Below are 15157 nucleotides of genomic sequence, written 5' to 3'. Positions count from 1 at the left end.
AACAACTTCCCTCCTCCTTTTGAACCCGAATGGTTGGTCTGTAAAATCCGGGTGTGTAAGATCCCAATACCGATAATAGCCAAATTTTGCTATATCATCCAACAAATGCATCAAACTATCATTATCTTGAAAAAATAATGAAATACTAGATGCGAAAGCTCCTTCAATTACCCATCTTCTTGTTACTGCATCCAAACCATCCAGAAAAAATGTAAGGGGAGAACAGTTAGAAAAATTATGATACCGGAAAATGGTTGCCAAATCCTTGAATCTCCCCCATGCTACGTAGAATGGCTCTCCATGTTGCTGGATAAAACTTGTGAATACTTATCGATTTGACTTCGAAGTATTACACAACAACAAATCTTGCAAAAACAAGAAAAAAACGATGAAAAAATAAATAAAAACAAAAACACAAATAAATTAAACACGGCAACGACGCCAAAAATTTGGTAGCGCTTAGTCATGTCGCATCCAAATTAACCCAACTCAGATTAACTAAATAAACATGTAGTAGCGAGAGTAGGGAACATTCCCACGAGAAAAATGAAATTTAATTGTGTTCTTAAAAATACTGGAGATAAATAAAAGGGGGGTTTTTGGATTTTACTAACTACTATGCAAGAATTAAAATAAGAAAGATCAATAAACTAACGAGACTTGGCATCGGTCGACTACACCCTTGAAATCATTCACTCGATCATAGATTCTCTAAAAATAATTAATATTCATTGAATATTCACCATTGAAAATCTAATTCCTGTTCCACTTTAATCTTAATTAATTAGACACCAGCGTTCTAGATTAACCCTTACCAATAAATCAACCCAAATATCAGCGATCCAGATTTAAATCTAAGGTAGCATTCATATGAGTGAAACTGATGAATTTAGACAACACATGCACCAGCGGATGTATTTATCCTAGTCAATTTTGTTCCTACAATTTAAAAAATTCAACAGCAGAAAATATTAAACGCAGTTGCTTCACAAATTAGATGATTCAAGCAATTACGGATTTGAATTCTAATTTAGCGGTAGATTGTACGAAAGAATTATCAGGTGATCAATCTAATAATCAAACACACAAGCATGAAATAAACCAGAAAAACTTTTGATACTCGATAAAAGTCAAACATTGAAAATCAAAATCTCACAAAGTGAATAAAATCAAGGGTTTCGTCTTCCTTAACCAAGTACAAAAACCAAATGAATTAAAACTAAGAACAAGAAAGATAAAACCTAGCCACCAGATGTTTCTTCTCTCTATTCGTCTCTAATCTCTGCGTTATGATCCGATCTGATGATCCCCCCTCTCTTTTGCGTCTAAAAATCCTATTTATATGGTCTCGAAAGCCCACAAAATAAATCCCGAAAAATAAGAGTTATAAAATTTTATTTTTTTTCCTGCGCCCGATATCTCACTCGATCGGTAAAGATTGACCAATCGAGCGAGCATACTTTTGACAAACTTCTGTTTTCACAATTCTTGGCACCGATCGATCGGTTCAACTTTGCGGATCGAGCGAGCAGTTTTTTTCCCAGCAAGCAGCGACTTTGAAAAATTTAATTCCAGATATCTAGCCGTCAGATTGAGCTATAATTTGGACAACTGATTCAAAACATCTTGAACTTCATTCTTAACGGTGAAGATTGGATTTGGATTTCTCCAAAATTAAAAATGAATTTTTGACCATTGCTGCGTAATTCGTCTCGTATCTCGCTCTTTCCTTCCATTCTTTAGCTCCATTCTTCTATATTCTTATATCAAATCACATACACTGATTAGGAACTATAAAATGAATTTAATCAATCAATATACAACTAATCATCACTGAAAGAAATGGTGTACGTGGTTTGTTATATGAAAATAGGCAGTGTTGTACTTCGTGTTATCACACCACAGACAACACAGTGCAGCGAAAATTTAAAGCGTAAATAAAACACAAGTGATTAATTTTGCACGAGTATAAAACTCGTGCGGGTGCCTTAGGTCTAAATATTACTAGTAAACGTAAGATCAGTCTTACAAAGTAATCCTAGTGATTTTACGAAAAATCATTAAATCCTAAATTTCTCAACAAGTTGAGAAATCAAACTTGAATCCTAAATAAATCAAAGTATAAAAGAAATCGGATACAACTCCCGTAGCCTAAATTGAAGATAAAGTAAATATCTTCAACAACACAGTTCCCACAATGTTGTCTCTGATGTCTTCAACACGAACGAAAACATGGGGACAAGCAACAACGAAGGTTGCAAACCTTGCTTCAGAATTCTTCAAATTCTTCAACAGAATTCTTCAGAGTTTTTGCAGCAGATTGTACGTCTGAAGAGCTTATTATCTTGTGCGTGAAACCCTCCTTTTATAGATAAGCATCCAAATCTTGAAGGTTTCCTTAGATAGAGTCCTACATGAATAAGGAAACATGCTTTAGTAAGAATAAAACTCTATCAAATCTTGCAAATCAAATCTTGATAGTATCAAGTAATATTATATCTAATACTACCTTATCAAAATAAGATTTAAGAATGACAAATATATATCATAACATATACAAGATATACACAAGATATTTACCAAAAATTTGAAATAGTCTAGAAAACAAAATCTAATAATATTAATTAATATAAGGGCCGAAATTTCAAGGAATAAAATTCCTTTCAATCTCCTCTTTTTTGCTTTCTGGACAAAAAATAGCACAAGTAAACATAATCATAAACTCCCCCTAAGTTAAAAAATTCTTCTCCCCCTGAATTTTAAGTATCCCCCTGAAGTGTTGTCCCTCGTGTTGGCAACACCAAGGATAACACGAGCCATGTGTAAGGGATTATATAATTCATATTCAGAGCATAAATGAGGTAGAAGTTTTTAGTCTAGTCAAAGAAAGTAAGAGCATTTGGCAACACCGGGTGCAACATCAGCAACTTCAGCAGCAGGATTAGGAGTGGCAGCCCAGGGCAAATCCAGAACTCAATTTCCCTTGAGTAGTCCGGCTGCTAACTTCAAAATCTCAGGTTGATCAGAGAGATCTTCTGTGATATTGTGGATGAATGTCCGAGACTCTAAAATGCCATAAATCAAAGATGGGAATGGTAGCTTGGTAGATTTTAGACCTCCATCAGCAAACTGGAGCACTGTCTTGAATACCAGCTTCCCAAAATTAAAGGACTCCCAGTCCCAATGGCAAAGAGAATGAACACCTGTGGCCGTGTGATTACTGTGGAGTTTGATGAAGGTGTCCAATTCCTCACAACAATATTCTGAAGGACAGAATAGAATGAAGTTAACTTTGCTGCAGAGAAGTGGTCAGAAAACTTTTTGACCAAGCCACAAGTAAGAACAAAAATAACTTCATTTACATCAGGATGGGGTCCTTCATCTACATCGGGGGTTGAGTAGAGAGAGTTGATAAAGGCTGAAGTAAACTCAAATAGCCTACCCCAAAGATACACCAAGCCATACTTTGCAGATTCTGGATCTTCAATCCTTGCGGTTAGGTTGGCGTAGAATTCCAGAATCACCCTCTTAGAGTAGGGTATCACAACGAAAACTGTAGAATAAATTTGCCTAAGCTTTAAAAAATCAACAAGATTGTACCTATCGTAGGAGCGTACATCAATGTTCCTCTCATCTAGCAGTCCTCTATTAGTGAAGAGAGGCCAAACAACATCGCATTGCCAGAATATAACATTAGGGAATGAGCAGCGTCAAGATCATAGTCCTTATCAACAGTGTTTTCTGTGGTGTTGACGACACCAAAAACAACACTGGCATCAGCAGTAGAGACATCCTCTTGATCCAATGGTTCTTCATCAGCATCCATGCTGGAAATATCTTCAGAGTCTTCTTCATCACCTATATCTGCACTCTTATCAGAAGAGTCAGCGCCAGAATCGGCAGAAGATGAGGAGGAGGAAGGAGAAATATCTTGATGTGCTTTGCCCTCAGCAAACTCTTCCATCATCTCAGCATCAGGCTCATCATCCGATTGATGACCTGTGGAGGCAGAGGGCGTAGCCTTTCCTTTCTTGAGGCTCTCCAAGATTTGAGCCAGAGTGGCATCTTCATCAGTAAAAGCAGTTTCTTGAGGATTGGATGTTTCACCATCTTCTTTCTTTGTTTGAATGGGAGGAGGAACTTCATCAGAAGAACTCGAATCATCGCTCTTAGAAGGAGATTCGATAATCGGAGCGGAGGCAGAGGCGGATGCGGACGATGAGGGTTTCTTACTTGCGACAAATTCATAACCGGCATCCTTTGAATCATCACCAGAGCTGCGATCTTCTTCGGCCATGGAGATACGAGGACCCTTGTAAAAACGTTTGGACTGGGTAAAATAAGGATTATACCCAGCTTGCCTCTTCGATCGGCGAGCCATCGGTGGAGGAGGATGAACTCGGTTTAGGACAAAAAAATCCGGAGGATTTTAAAGATCAATGGCGTTCTGTGGTTCGCGGGGCATAAGAACAGCTAAAGAAACGGGTTCCATGGGGACAGTAAAGATCGGCAGAGAAGGAGCAGAAGATGGGTTCTCCGGTGTTGCAACACTGGCGGCAACATCGAGTTCTTTGTGGCCTATCTCGCTTCTGATGTCTTGAGGATCAAAGCCTACCACGGAAATTAAAATTTGAGAGTGAGAAGGATGTAGGGTTTGCAGAAAGTACTATCGGGATTAAAAATTTTTTAAGATGATGATAATGCCCGATAATTACGAAAACACATATATATAACCCCTATCACAAACGGTAAGATTTTCCCTCTAACAAACTCATAATTATCCTGATCATTTATCTCTCCAAGTTACTAACGGTAACTTTACTAACGGCCAAGATTTAAAAATCGGGATTAAGAGATAAAATCCCATAGATAAGGCAATAATCCGAGATACCTATTTAAGTCCAAATCTTCCAGAATTAACGCCACATCAGCCTAACTCTACTGAAATAAAAATCAATCACAAAAATTCAAGTTTCAGTAAATAGGGTAAATCATCAAAATTCGTCTATTTAGAACCTTACCCAAAAACAGACCCTCTATTTGCAAAAATGCATATGCATGACCTATTTTATGCCTAAACAGAGTGTAACATAAAATAAAAATGCAATCCCAAGCATAAGATATGGTGACAAGTGTAGTGTTGTCTCTCGTGTTGACAACATCATCAACAAAACCAAAGTTTATCAAAAATATTTGAAACCTGCACACTTGATTACCCTTGTTTTTTCAGAAAAATTCCAGAAGTGGTAGCCTGCACATAAAAGAACAGTCTTCATTGGACTCAATTAGGTAGATTTTTCCATTTTCTTCCGATTTTTGAAAAAGTTTGTATTTATGACATTGGTCAACAAACTTTATAAAAAGTTGAACACTAAATTTCCGAACCACCTTTCACTTGGAACAAAAACATGAAATACACGTACATTCCTCAACTACTCGGTGGTTTAGTCAGAGTTCAAAAAACAAAAGGGTAAGTGTGCTTAAAAATTTGCGGAAAAACTTGCCATCAATTGAATCACTGTAACAGAGATTTAAACAACACCCATAACATAGTGAGTGCAGAATGCCTAAAATCCTAAATATGCATGACAAGAAAACAACAGTATTGTCGATAGTGTTGTAACACCAAAGACAATACATGCAAAGGATTATAATGCACACATGCTGAGAGACCTCCGAAGAGTTGAGAATCTCTCATGATCTAATGCTTTAGTAAAAATGTCTGCCAATTGGTTATTGGTTATGTTGGAAAACTGGCGAGTTCCCAGACCAATTACGATTGATACCCGGTGCAGCGGAAGTTTAAAATTTTCTCATGGAACGATTCCATGGTGTGGGTATCAACCATACAACGATTGAATTATTGTGTGTGTAAAATTTAAATAACAATTAAATAAATTTTACCTCAAATCTCGCAACGAGATTAATGGACACCAACAGAACAATTCTGCTCTTGTTGTCTCTCCCTGGAACCGATGAACTCCTTCAATCAGGTCCACGAACAGAGGTTTAATCCCTCTGATAGATTGCACTAGAAAATCTATCAGAAGTTTTCTGCGAAGAGAATACACGAATTTGATTCGTTATTCCTTACTGCAATTCAAAATCACAAACCGGAATTTTCTCGGGCAGAGGGGGAGGGGTCGGCCGAAATTTCTTTTAGAGAGACTAGGGTTTTCGATTTTTGCTCTCAAAAATTATGACCTGTTGTGTGTAATTTCTGTACTGAAATAACTTATTTATAATGCAGGCCACTAACACCTTAGGGCCCATTAATCATAAGCTGGGGCCCGACAAGCAAAGCCCGCTCGTTCAGAAATTAATATAAAATTCATCGTGACTCCGATTGATGAACTGATTTCACCAATGTGCACAGAAACCATTTCTGCACATTTTAAAGTCAAAATAAATTTTCCTGAATCCAAATTCAGTGGTTTCCAAAAATGTCCATCCCTATGTCATTTTAGGAAATCCTACTCCCTTACTCTTATTTAAGAAGTCCAACTCCTTAGTTCATTAAATTTAACTCTTTAAATTTAACTATCTCAACGGGGATTAAAACTCCATTACACTGTGTGACCCTCAATGGTTCAGGGATACAGCTAGCCGTGGGCTCACAACTCCTTGTGACTCGGAACAACACTTTCCGACTTGCCCAACGAATCATGGTAAAGCGCCTAGCAACATCGCCCCATGATTCCCTAGGTATCACTGATAGTGCCTACAAGAACCAGTAGATTTTGGTTAGCGTACAGTACGGTCCCTTCATCCATATATCCCGATCGAATCAACAACCATTGGTATATCGAGAGTCGCTCAAGATTCGATAACTATGCAATACATCTTGAAGATCAAATTAGTGACATCGCATGTGATACTAAGAAACCATTTCTTAAATCACATCAAGTACTCTGGCCAGAGATTTGTCACACTAATATCTCCTCAGATCGCATAGGATATCCACACTCGCAAGTATGTGGTGAATCCTTGACAACAATGCATTGACTCCTATATGTGTCGTAACTGTACCCAATCTCGACACCTGATGACCCCCTCAGAGTCGGTAAACGAGTCAAAGCACAGTACTAGCATACAGAGTCTCCATGATGTTTCAAGTCGTAAGGACTAATGGTGTACAACCAAAACCGCGGACTTTATCCACTCGATAAGTGATAACCACTTGGAAAGTCCGGATAGGGTAGTTCGACTATTCATCCTATGAATATCCATTTGCATGCTTCGAACATCTCCATGTTCCCTACCAATGAAACGTGGTACTCCGCATCGCAAATGCTAGTCTCAAACTCGAGCGATCCTTATCCTTATTATCGGACGGCTCAATCGACTAGGAACGGTTTTAGAATATACAGTGACTATAAGATGTATTTCATGATAGACATCTCCATGTTCTACCACATCTTACATACACTATAGTATATTCAAGGTCTTTATCAAAACAACAATAGTATATCACAATATAACAATATGAAGTAATATAAAGTCATTGCCATAAAAGTGTAAATAATATTAAACAAAAGATTGTTTATACAAAGAGTCAACAAAGCCCATAGCCACACAGTTGGCTCACTGGGCACCCACTCTTACAATCTCCCACTTGCCCTATAGCCAACTAGTCATACTACGTAGACCCATTGCTTCGCGATGTTTGTCAAACAATGGTCCTGGCAAAGGCTTAGTAAGTGGATCAGCGATATTGTCTGCAGAGGCCACTCGTTCGACACTGATGTCTCCTCTTTCCACAATCTCCCGGATTATGTGGTATTTCCTCAGTACGTGTTTGGATCTTTGATGAGACCTTGGTTCCTTTGCTTGAGCAACGGCACCCGTGTTGTCGCAGTACACCGGGACTGGACCAACAAATTCAGGAATGACGCCCAACTCTTGGACGAAATTCCTCATCCAAACGGCCTCTTTAGCAGCAGCTGATGCTGCAATGTATTCAGCCTCAGTGGTGGAATCCGCTGTGGTGTCCTGCTTGGAACTCTTCCAAGAGACAGCACCGCCATTGAGCATGAACACAAATCCAGAGGTTGACTTCGAGTCATCCACATCACTTTGGAAGCTAGAGTCGGTATAGCCTTCCAGTTTGAGTTCTCGTCCTCCATAAACCATGAACATATTCTTAGTCCTTCGCAAGTACTTAAGAATGTCCTTCACGGCTTTCCAATGCATCTGACCAGGATTAGACTGATATCTGCTCGTGACACTCAGAGCAAATGCTACATCCGGTCTGGTAGATATCATCCCATACATGATACTACCTATAGCTGACGCATATGGTACATGTGTCATATTCTCTATCTCTGCATCAGTCTTGGGACACATAGACTTGGATAGAGAAACTCCATGACACATGGGTAGATGTCCTCTCTTGGACCCATCCATTGAAAACCGTTTCAATATGGTATCGATGTAGGTTGATTGAGTGAGTCCTATCATTCTCTTAGATCTATCCCTATAGATCTGTATCCCAAGAATGTAGGATGCCTCACCCAAATCCTTCATCGAAAATCTACCTGATAACCATATCTTTGTTGACTGCAACATCCCTACATCATTCCCAATGAGTAGGATGTCATCAACATAAAGTACTAAGAATGTCACAGCATCCTTAACTACTTTCTTGTACACGCACGGTTCCTCCGGGTTCTTGATGAAACCAAAATCTTTTATTGTTTCATCAAATTTCTGGTTCCAACTTCTTGATGCTTGTTTTAGACCATAAATTGATCTCTGAAGCTTGCATACCTTATGCTCGCTTCCCATGGATGTGAACCCCTCAGGCTGCTTCATATAGATTTCTTCCTTAATGTCTCCATTAAGAAAAGCAGTCTTCACATCCATTTGCCATATCTCATAGTCATACCATGCAGCTATGGCAATCAGGATGCTTATGGACTTGAACATTGCGACTGGTGAAAAGGTTTCATCATAGTCAACTCCTTGCCTTTGAGTATAACCTTTCGCCACCAATCGCGCCTTGTAGGTCAATACCTTACCATCAGGCCCAAGCTTTCTTTTGTAGATCCATTTACACCCTATTGGAACAATTCCATCGGGAGGATCTACCAAAGACCAAACTTGGTTTGTATGCATCGAATCCAATTCTGACTGCATAGCTTCAAGCCATAAATTCGAATCCGCATCAGAAATTGCTTCCTTGAAGTTTCTTGGATCACATCCAATGTCGGGTTCATCTTGATCCCCTTCAAGAAGAAGACCATATCGAACTGGAGGTCTAGAAGTCCTTTCGGATCTTCTAGGTGCAGGCGTGTCCAGCAATGGTTCCTGAGGTGTAGGATCGTTATTTTGTATTTGTATTTCGGGTTCTTCTCGAACTTCTTCGAGTTCCATCATCTCGCCTTTCTTATCCAATAAGAACTCCTTCTCCAAGAAGGTGGCATTCCTAGAAACAAACACCTTTGTTTCAGCAGGATAATAGAAATAATATCCGATTGAATTCTTCGGATACCCTACAAAATAACATAAGCTGGATCGACTATCCAACTTATCTCCCACTGTCCGCTTCACGTAAGCAGGACATCCCCAAATCCTCAAGTACGAATACTTAGGAGCTTTGCCATTCCATAACTCGTATGGTGTTTTGTCCACTGCTTTAGTGTGGACGTTGTTCAACAACAATACCGCCGTTTCAAGCGCATAGCCCCAAAACGAAGGTGGAAGCTCAGTGAAGCTCATCATAGATCGAACCATGTCCAACAAAGTTCGATTACGACGCTCCGATATACCATTAAGCTGTGGTGTCATAGGAGGAGTCCACTGAGAGAATCCCATTCTCTTTCAGATAGTCCAAAAACTCGGTACTCAAGTATTCTCCACCTCGATCCGATCGAAGTGCTTTAATACTTTTACCTAGCTTGTTTTCTACTTCAGCCCTGAATTCTTTGAACTTTTCAAATGCTTCAGACTTATATTTCATTAAATATAAATACCCATACCTTGAATAATCATCAGTAAAGGTAATGAAGTAGGTGTGGCCATGTTGAGTCCCTACTCTAAATGGACCACAAACATCTGTATGGATCAAATCCAACAGATTCTGACTACGCTCAGGTTTCCCCTTAAAAGGAGATTTAGTCATTTTTCCTTTTAGGCAGGATTCACAAGTAGGTAGAGAGTTAATATCAGACATATCAAACATGCCCTCTCCCACTAGCTTGTTCATCCTCCTTGAGGAAATATGACCTAGCCTAGCGTGCCAAAGGTTTGCCGGGTTTTGACTATCGATTTTCCTTTTGTTTGTTGTTGCCGGTTTGTCAATACAATTCACTGGAACGTCTTTTAGTTTTAAATTATATAGATCGTTTTCAAGTTGTCCATTTCCAATTAAACATTCATTCTTGTAAATACTGCAAATCCCATTCACAAAATTACAAGAATAACCATCTCTATCAAGCATAGAAATAGAAATAATGTTTTTAATTAAATCTGGCACAAATAAAACATCTCTCAACAATAATTTAAAACCGTTCTGCAATATCAAACAAACATCTCCAATGGCCGTAGCTTCAACTCTGGAACCATTCCCGAGCCTCAGTTGGGTCTCACCCATTCTAAGCCTGCGACTTCTTGTCATCACCTGCAAATCATTGCAAATGTGAGATCCACATCCGGTATCCAATACCCAAGAAGTTGTATTAAGTGACATGTTTATTTCGATATAGAACATACCCTTTGCAGTTCCCAACTGCTCAAGATACTCCTTGCAGTTGCGCTTCCAATGACCCGGCTTCTTGCAGTAATGGCAAACATCCTTGGATTTTCCATTGTTTGAAGCCTTTGTCTTTTGCTTCTTCTCGGGTTCCACTTTCTTGGGTGGGGCAGAACGTTTCTTGCCCTTCATACTTGGCCCCTTCTTAGCAGAAGATGAGGAGCCCACCAAGAAAGCTGGCTTATCCTTCTTAAGTGTGGATTCATATGTAACGAGCATATTGACCATCTCTTCAAGGGTGGCCTCTATCTTGTTCATATTAAAATTTATCACGAATCCATCAAATGAGGAAGGAAGAGATAGAAGCAACAAGTCCACATTGAGTTCATGCTCCAACACCAAATCAAGGGTCGCTAACTTCTGTATGAGCCAAATCACTCGTACCCCATGATCACGGACCGAAGTCCCTTCACGCATGCGGCACATCATCAACTCCTTAACAGTAGAGAACCTTTCAGCCCTCGACTGAGCCCCAAAAAGTTCCTTGAGTTGCGTATGAATGTCAGCAGCATTCACCGTGTCCTCAAATCGCCTCTGGAGTTCATCAGACATCGAGGCTTGCATATAGCATTTGGTCTTGATGTCATGGTCACACCATGCATCAAGTTTGGCCAATTCCTCCGGACTTATGTCAGCTGGTGCTTCCTTCGGAGGTGCTTTCTCTAACACGTAGAGCATTTTCTCCGAAGTTAAGACAATCTTCAACTTCCGGAACCATTCCGTATAGTTGGCGCCAGTCAGCTTGTTTTGTTCGAGGATCGAGAATAAAGGATTTCGCAAATTCATTGTATGAAATACTGAAAAGGAAAACAGACATATATCAATGATTGTTTAACAATTTACTAAGACATAAAATAGGCGAATTTAATTTTATGAATCTCACTCCCACTATTTTAACGATTTCACCACCCTCTAGTGAAAACGGGAAACTTTTTCCTTAGTGAGAACATGGGGTCCAATTAACAAACTTATGGTCCCGAATAATATCAGCCAACCATAATTCTCAAAAGGTAGAGCCCAATTGCTTCCAAAGCAACCCCCATGTATTTACCTCATGTCCAATAAGGGCCCAATAATATGACGCCGTTTAAAGTGACATGTCAAGATGACCCATCAATATTAAGTTGTGATGGACGGTCGCCATGTGGATCCCCCAATAATATGAGCCGATCCCATGGGAGTTCCACCCAACTTACAACATTTGTCGATCCAATGTACAGCTTTCCGACGGACGGGCCCCCCCAATAATATGAGCCGGACCGTATCCGCGGGTAGCATCACATACATTGACCGTTGATGGAAGGTGGGAACATTTAAACAAATTTAAATTTCCTTTATTTATCTTGATATAAATTTTAAATCATATTTAAAATGAGGGATTTTATTTATAAAAATATTTGTCTCATCATATTTAATTTATTGCATTCTTTGCCGGATTCACGCAATTTATGTCTAAACATGCATACAATCATAATATCATATATTATATAGGATGATCGATTCCATTTCTAATTGACCCGTGGTTGCCAATCACGGGTCTTAGTCCAATCCTAGGTAATATGCAGTATGCAAATGCAATCCTATTACATATGCTTCCAATTTACATTTCTTCAGTCTTCATTGTCTGCTGGGCCCACCATCTTCAAATCTTGATCTCCCACTAAATCTAATGTATTTACAATAAATAACAATGACAAGTAGGGGATACATTTTTAGGGGGTGGGAACGGGCTATAAACCAAGCCCACTTTTATTACATATGACATTCATATCGGGCCATAAACCAGGCTCATTAATAAAACCAACAACAATAAAGACAAAATGTAAATTCCTAACATACACCTACAAAATTGGTCATGGCAATCGATCATCCTTATCCAATAACATTTAATTCAAAATTAATTTATTGGATAACATGCTGTGGCATTTCAAATTTAAACAAGATAAAATCATATTTTATATATAAAATCACATTTCACATATAAAATCATATTTTATCTCCATATCAAATAAAATCATATTTTATCTATAAAATCCAATTTTACAAATAAAATCATATTTTACTCAATATATCATAAGATCATATCTTATCATCAATTGTACCAAAATAATTGATTTCAAAATTCAATTTACGGATAAAATATTAAAATTTTCCAAAAATTCAAATTTATCCAAAATCAATTTTAAAATTTACGGACTCGAACAATTCGATCCGAAATCTCGTGAACCAATCAAAAACAATTTTTGACCGGACCAAAAATAAAATTTTAACATATTAAAATTAATTTTAATAAAATATTAATTTTTCCCGCGGGCCGCCCGGGACACTCCCGGGCCGGCCCGCACCCGGGGCGCGGGCCGGGGGCAGCCCGGCTGCCCCCTTAGGGCAGCGCCTGGCGCCGCCCCTGGGCGGCGCCGTGCGCTGCCCTGGGCGGCGCTGGGCGCCGCCCTGCGCAGCGCCCTGCGCAGCGCTGGGCAGCGCACAGCGCTGCCCTGGGCGGCGACGGTCGCCGCCTTGGGCGGCGCCGTGCGCCCCCTTTGGGCGGCGCCGTGCGCCGCCCGGGGCAGCAACAATTGCTGCCCCACCGGGCAGCGATCCAATCGCTGCCCGGGTTTTGCCCCGAAAAAATTTTTTTTTTTTTTTTATTTAAAAATATTTATTTTGTTTCAAAAACCGAGACTCAAAAATTTTGTACAATTGATTAATTTAATCGTTTGATCTGAGCAACCTGGCTCTGATACCACTGTTGGAAAACTGGCGAGTTCCCAGACCAATTACGATTGATACCCGGTGCAGCGGAAGTTTAAAATTTTCTCATGGAACGATTCCATGGTGTGGGTATCAACCATACAACGATTGAATTATTGTGTGTGTAAAATTTAAATAACAATTAAATAAATTTTACCTCAAATCTCGCAACGAGATTAATGGACACCAACAGAACAATTCTGCTCTTGTTGTCTCTCCCTGGAACCGATGAACTCCTTCAATCAGGTCCACGAACAGAGGTTTAATCCCTCTGATAGATTGCACTAGAAAATCTATCAGAAGTTTTCTGCGAAGAGAATACACGAATTTGATTCGTTATTCCTTACTGCGATTCAAAATCACAGACCGGAATTTTCTCGGGCAGAGGGGGAGGGGTCGGCCGAAATTTCTTTTAGAGAGACTAGGGTTTTCGATTTTTGCTCTCAAAAATTATGACCTGTTGTGTGTAATTTCTGTACTGAAATAACTTATTTATAATGCAGGCCACTAACACCTTAGGGCCCATTAATCATAAGCTGGGGCCCGACAAGCAAAGCCCGCTCGTTCAGAAATTAATATAAAATTCATCGTGACTCCGATTGATGAACTGATTTCACCAATGTGCACAGAAACCATTTCTGCACATTTTAAAGTCAAAATAAATTTTCCTGAATCCAAATTCAGTGGTTTCCAAAAATGTCCATCCCTATGTCATTTTAGGAAATCCTACTCCCTTACTCTTATTTAAGAAGTCCAACTCCTTAGTTCATTAAATTTAACTCTTTAAATTTAACTATCTCAACGGGGATTAAAACTCCATTACACTGTGTGACCCTCAATGGTTCAGGGATACAGCTAGCCGTGGGCTCACAACTCCTTGTGACTCGGAACAACACTTTCCGACTTGCCCAACGAATCATGGTAAAGCACCTAGCAACATCGCCCCATGATTCCCTAGGTATCACTGATAGTGCCTACAAGAACCAGTAGATTTTGGTTAGCGTACAGTACGGTCCCTTCATCCATATATCCCGATCGAATCAACAACCATTGGTATATCGAGAGTCGCTCAAGATTCGATAACTATGCAATACATCTTGAAGATCAAATTAGTGACATCGCATGTGATACTAAGAAACCATTTCTTAAATCACATCAAGTACTCTGGCCAGAGATTTGTCACACTAATATCTCCTCAGATCGCATAGGATATCCACACTCGCAAGTATGTGGTGAATCCTTGACAACAATGCATTGACTCCTATATGTGTCGTAACTGTACCCAATCTCGACACCTGATGACCCCCTCAGAGTCGGTAAACGAGTCAAAGCACAGTACTAGCATACAGAGTCTCCATGATGTTTCAAGTCGTAAGGACTAATGGTGTACAACCAAAACCGCGGACTTTATCCACTCGATAAGTGATAACCACTTGGAAAGTCCGGATAGGGTAGTTCGACTATTCATCCTATGAATATCCATTTGCATGCTTCGAACATCTCCATGTTCCCTACCAATGAAACGTGGTACTCCGCATCGCAAATGCTAGTCTCAAACTCGAGCGATCCTTATCCTTATTATCGGACGGCTCAATCGACTAGGAACGGTTTTAGAATATACAGTGACTATAAGATGTATTTCATGATAGACATCTC

At 39.5% G+C, this 15157-nt stretch overlaps 1 non-coding gene across 1 annotated transcript; it reads left to right on the top strand.

Annotated features, from left to right (window-relative positions):
- Positions 1 to 232: 232 nt before the first annotated feature.
- LOC140885916 (small nucleolar RNA R71) lies at positions 233 to 337 on the top strand. Its single transcript, XR_012151329.1, has one exon. It is a non-coding gene; the product is annotated as a small nucleolar RNA R71 (small nucleolar RNA).
- Positions 338 to 15157: the final 14820 nt, after the last annotated feature.

Source organism: Henckelia pumila, chromosome 2 (assembly GCF_033568475.1).
Source record: "Henckelia pumila isolate YLH828 chromosome 2, ASM3356847v2, whole genome shotgun sequence".
NCBI lineage: Eukaryota > Viridiplantae > Streptophyta > Magnoliopsida > Lamiales > Gesneriaceae > Henckelia > Henckelia pumila.
This window is presented reverse-complemented; position numbering and strand designations above follow the sequence as displayed.